Here is a 6,000-nt window from a genome sequence, read left to right as displayed (position 1 = left end):
ACAGACTTAACTCTGAAGCAGTATTGTAACACTTAAGACTTAAAAAAGATTGTATCTAAAGATTCTGAGACAGTTTTATCACAGCATTGCATTTGAAGGATGAAGGAAAAAGTGGAGTGTTAGGCAATAAACATGAGTGCTGAACTTATAATTTTATAAATCTTGACTTGAGCTTAGCTTGCCTTGACTTCTGTTAATACTGCACCTCACAGTATATTCTGTTTGATTGCAGTTTTAAGCTCCTCTTTATGTGTACAGCTCAGTAATCAATACTCTTAAAAAGAACTAGAGAGACGCTTCAGATTTTAAGTGGAAGAGAAGAAATTGAGTTTCAGTTTCAGTTTCTTGGTTGTTTTACTTTTTCAGCTTTATGTCATTGCTGGTTTTAATGTGAAGCTGAAAACTCCCAATTCACTGAATTTTAAAAACTGTAATTGAGAATTTTTGCAGTACTTGGGCAGGTATTGAAGCTGACAGCTTCATGCATCTAAGTTCAACTTAATAACACCACCCTGAATTCAAGGTGAATTTTACCTTTGGTGTGTTTATTGTTTTGTCAACTGTGCCTGTAGACTGTGGTGATAGTCTTGGGGTGGAAGGGACGGAGCAGTAAGGGTATAGCAGTCTCCTTGTTAGCACCACTTGTGATTTGCTTTCTGTTTAGTGTTGAGGGGAGGCAGCTACCCTGTTACACCATCCTGCATATATCTCTGTTGTGTATCCATTTGTCTGTCTCTGTCCAGGGAATTGCCCAAATCCCAAGTAATCTGATACACTACTGAAGTACAGATAGTTTTAAGTGAGCAATAAGAGGAAGAACTTTGTCAGGAAAAAATAGGTTTTCTTGATCTTTCCCATTCACACAGTAGTGGCAACATCAGATTGAAAGACTAGATTCTGAACGGTATTGGTTGCTATCAGTATTTTCTTCAAAATAAAATGAAAATTAAAAATGAATGAACACAACTGTAAACTGAGTAAATACGAATTAATCCTACACTTTTCCCGAAAGACTTTGTGTACGAATTATTTATCTATCACTTGCTACATAAGACTGTAAACTCTTTTACATTTGAGTTTGAATGTCCCTAACCAAGACAAAAGCAGAGTGAGAAACTCAGGATCTGAAAAGAAATGGGGGGGGAGGGAGGATCCTGCAAAGGTTATGTGATAATGAGGCTGCTCTGACTTGCGCTCTTTTATTGACTCACACATAAGCCTTTCCCCACTGAATGCTACACTTAGTTCCGGGTATATACTTTTGACTTTGAAGCCTATACTTTAAAAGAGCATGTATATTTGTTATTGTTGTTACTAAGTGTCATCCTTTCTGCTATATGCATGTTCTTGATATATCCTAATGATGCTCTACTGGGAAAGGAATACTACTCCCAGAACATCAATAAGAATGATGTGAATAACAGAAAATGCTAGCTATACTTGAAACAACCAGTTCCCAAACAATTCTACAGCTTAAATAGGTGCCTGCTCTCTCTTTGACTAAGATGACCCTCTGAGATACAGAAGCTGTGCTGGGCCTGGCAGTGCCTTTGTGAAGGAACTTGCTTTCTTTTCCTTTGAAGAGAAACTTTCCTGTGGGGTTAGGCCAGATCAGAAGCCAGATTATGTGTTTTGGAGAACACAATTACATCATTAGGTTAAACACAAAGTAAGGACTTGATAGAGCTGACTTAATGGAGGGTGTTCGCATCAGATTCATCATTCGCTATCAGGTAATTGTGAAATTGCTTTAAGCCATAACAACAACACTCACCCCCTCCCTCATCCTCCAGTTCAGTTCCTCTCCTTTAAAGTGCCTGGGGTCATGACCTACCTGGAGGCCAAATATGTGGTATCTGGTGCACTGAATGATCTGATTATATTTTTACTAGCTGAGCCTTCAGCTCGATGTGCAGTTCTACTCCAAAGAGCTGTTGGATAATATTCTGCTTTCCACAGGTTCCATTTTTTGGTGTGGGAAGCACCATAGTCACCTATTCTAACTAAAAGCAGGTAGTTTTAATGTACTTACACACTGCAAGTCTTGTGGCGCTCTGAAGAAGCGGGGCTCTGGTTCTTCTTGAACATCCAGTGTCATGTTACTGCACTGATCTTTTGAAACCTAGATGACAGTATAGGACAAGATTGTTTGATTGAACTGACAAGACTTTCTTTTAAGTTCAGCTTTTGGGGTTGAAAGAGTTTTCAGAATTTCCCTGGCTCCTTTCACACAGTTAAGCGATGCGGTGCTAAAATCCATCATCTGAAATTTTGCTTTATATTACTTCCATTTTTGCCTGCCTTGGATGGAAGCTCACAGCAATTGTTGTTTTGTTTTCCACAATGAAAACCCTTGTTTACCTTTTTAATAAAAACCTCTAGCATTAATACTTTTTCACTTGTGGTCAAGTTAGTGGAATTTCATTAATGACTTATTCACGTCTCATTGTAAGGAGCTAGTCTGAGATGTGAGGGCTGCCTTCCAGCTCTGTTTTTAAGGCAGTTCTCAAACTCCAGCAAATCTCACAGTTAATCCTCCAGTTCAGTGATGGGCCACTGCAAAGAAGACTTGAATTAGGCTTAGGAAATCTGCTTTGAAGAAGCATAGCAGCAGTGGAGATGTGTTGGGTAGTAATCGTGATGCCTTACTGTTTGGATCTTTGCAGAGAAGTACTCTGAGAGTGATGGAGCTGGGAGGTGCAGGTGATGTGAATATTAGAAATTTCTCCTCTTGTATCATGTTTTGCTGCAGGTTTAATTTTTAAATTATTCAGATTTAATTGTGTCTTATAGTTTTAACAATACAAAATAAAAATTGTCTGGCTGAGTAGAGTGGCAAAGTTGGTAATGGAGAGAGGGGAGGCACGGAGTGTGACTTTTGTCAAACTGATCCTTCTTCCTTGGCAGGGTATGTGTGTGAGAACGTATAGCAACAAATCCTACCATACGTATATACATATACACTTATATATATTGCAGATGTTACAGTCTTGCAGAGTTCAACCCAGAACAGAGCTCGAAAGTTTGTTAGGAGAAGTAGACAACTTCGGAATTACACAGCGTCCAGTGGTGCAAGTAAAAGGAAGGGTGGGGGCTGGAATACTGTATTACAAATATACAAATTGCTTGTCACTGGGAATCTCACCAGCTCTGTGCTGAGCTACCTGCCGTTAGTGTGCATATAGATATGGAAACAATTATTCACCACCACATGAAAACTTCTGCCTATTACAAACCTCTCAGTGCACCCAAGCAGGCGGTGATGCAGTTTGGTGCAATATGGCTGGATACAGGACAGTGGTGTGAGGGCAAGCACTGATGTATCGGCGTTGACAGGAGAAAAACTGGCATGTGCGGTTGGGGAGGAGCTCCTCAGTCAAGTCCACCTCCGCTTTCCCTCAGACACTGTGCCAGACAGTCTCAGCTGCACTCATCCTGGAACCGTCTTTCCTACATCCCCTCGAGCTCAACAGCGCTACATCAGATGTGCAGAATTTTAGGGAAAAGTTGTTTTAATTTCACTGTAAAAAGCAATGGGGGGGAGTGAGTTTGTTTTATTTTTGCCAAATGACATCATATAGGAAAGTAGGACGGACACATTGTTTGGATAACTTTTTTTAAATAATAAGCAGTAATGTACTTAGCTTAAAACATTGGCTTTGGTCACATTTAAATGCAAATATAGCATGTACATGCCTTAGTAACAGAAATGTTTTTTTGCTCGTTTTCCTTCCTGTCGAATTCCACCACTTTATTTTATCTTCAACCTCCCTGCTGCCTCCTCACCCCCTCTCTGCACACAGGAGCACATTTGGAGTGTGTTACATTCCAGCCACTGCTGTGGTGTGCTTGCTGCGAGCTGCCTCCCATTTACACTGGGAGGAGGAAAACAAAATGCTTTCTAATTGTGCCAGCAGTTCAGGGTTAGATTCAAAAGCTGAAGCACTAAGGCATTAGTGCCTTGGATCGGTGCCCTTGAATTGGTGCCCTTGGCTTTTGGGCAAGCTGTATCAGGATGGCAGAGGCCAAACCAGCCAGCAGCTGGCTGTTGGACAGTCTTGCCAGCTCCTCTGCCCTGTGGAGGGAGAGCCTCCTGCTTCTCTCGCCCCTCCTTTCCCCCCCAACTCCCTTGAACTCCAAATGAGGCCCAGCTGCTCTAATAGCCTGGGGCAGTGTTAGGAAATCAGCTGCCCAGTGCTGGCTCCTGGAGCTGCCAGCTTCCCCCACTGCAGCCCAGCAGGACCCCTAGCCACTCTGCCCTCGGGTACCTCCGCCTGCCCCATCTTGCACAAACACATCCCCAACAAGCCTTCCTCCAGCTCTGCTTCTATGCTCACACAAGTTGTGGTTCCTAAACTTTCCTTTATGTGGCATATCCAGTTGCAATCTCGCTTTCTCTTGGCAAACTAGAAATGTCCTGCAGTAACATTAACCAACCTTCTCCGGTAAACCCATGGCAGTTGCCGTCCGCTACCAAGTCTCTTTGTATAGATTCCAGCGAGGAAAATTGTCAAATTTCCAGCATGTTTGCTGGATGTATGCTATATTTTATTTATACTTTCCCATCAAAATGAAAATAGTTGGCATAGATTGTTTAGAACATGTAGATTGTAGAAAATGTGAAGGACAAGCAGACTTTGGGTAGATGATGTGCTGTGGGAATTGCAGATTTTCTGATTCTTAAAGATTGATTTGGTTTTCTTACAGTATTTTAACAGAAGTCTTTTCATTCAAATACATTCCTACCATAAGCACATCAGACCTGACATAAAATTCCACAGCACAGAAGTGAAATTTTATGGTATGCAACTTAATGATATAATAGGTTTTCGTGATTTCACTGGCATTTAGGGAAATATCACCACTGATTTCAGTAAAACCAGGATTTCGGTCACTTAGCTGTTTTTCATCAATTCTTTGTTCAGAAAAACCTGATGGGATTTAGTGTACTGCAGCCTTAATTATTCTTCAGTAGAGTTTTTCCCTAGCTCACTTTGTAGTTCTGTGTTTGTATGATACACACTTCCATTCCAAATTTAACAAAAACTTACAAAACAAATATCTACTTGTCTATAAATATTTTATTACTGAAATACCTGTACTTGTCACATTAAGAAATGATGTCTATATCGTTTCTGGTTGGGGTAAGGAGATGGTATTGCCACAAAAGTTACTAAAAGCAGATCTCAGTCAGACATGTAGAATTCTTTGCCCAAAGTTATATAAAGTCTCTCACTGAAGAGGAAACAGAGTCTCTCTCCCAGGCTGGAAGTGAGTAATCAGATAAACTTCATGTCCATGTATTCCAGTAGTACAGTAATATTTAGCTGTTAGGTATTTGCCTAGACCAGCAGATCTCAAATGCTGCTGTAAGTGGTTGTTACCATCATTGCTATTTTACAGGTGGCCCTGAGGACCTTGTGCAACCCAGTGATAAAGTGGGATTGAATTGTAGGTTTTCTGAACACCAGCTTATCTTCTTGGCCAAGGTCTCTTCCTGGTCATAGGGCTAGGTGACATCTAATGAAGGGAAGTACAAAGATAATGTTACAAGGTTTTGTACTTTTCTGTCTATTGATTTAACAGGGGAAAAGATACCTCTGTTGAGATAAAATTCTCCAACAATACAGTCTTCTATTCAGAATATCGGAAAATGTTAGATTGATGTTTCTTTGGAACAAATGTCTTATAGTGTAATGATCCAGCAAAGCAGAATATTTCGTGTTTCCATGAGTCTCCCTCAGCTCACTGTAAAAATTCCATGGCCGTCCTGCTAAGGAGTGTTTACTTCTGAGAGTCTGTATCCTGATGTGGCGGCAGAAGTATAACAGGCTGTGGGCTGTGTAATGTCACCCAAGAAGCAGTAAAGGTCTGTTTGTCGTTGAATATTTCATGAAGTTCGAAAATTCATCATTGTTGTAAACAAATGTTCCTTGTGAAACCAGATATTTCAATGATTGCTATCACTCTAGTGGTGTAAAGCATAGTTGAAAATAAAAA

This window comes from Cuculus canorus, chromosome 2 (genome assembly GCF_017976375.1).
Source record: "Cuculus canorus isolate bCucCan1 chromosome 2, bCucCan1.pri, whole genome shotgun sequence".
NCBI lineage: Eukaryota > Metazoa > Chordata > Aves > Cuculiformes > Cuculidae > Cuculus > Cuculus canorus.
The sequence above is the reverse complement of the archived record's forward strand: the minus strand, read 5'-3'. Positions refer to the sequence as shown.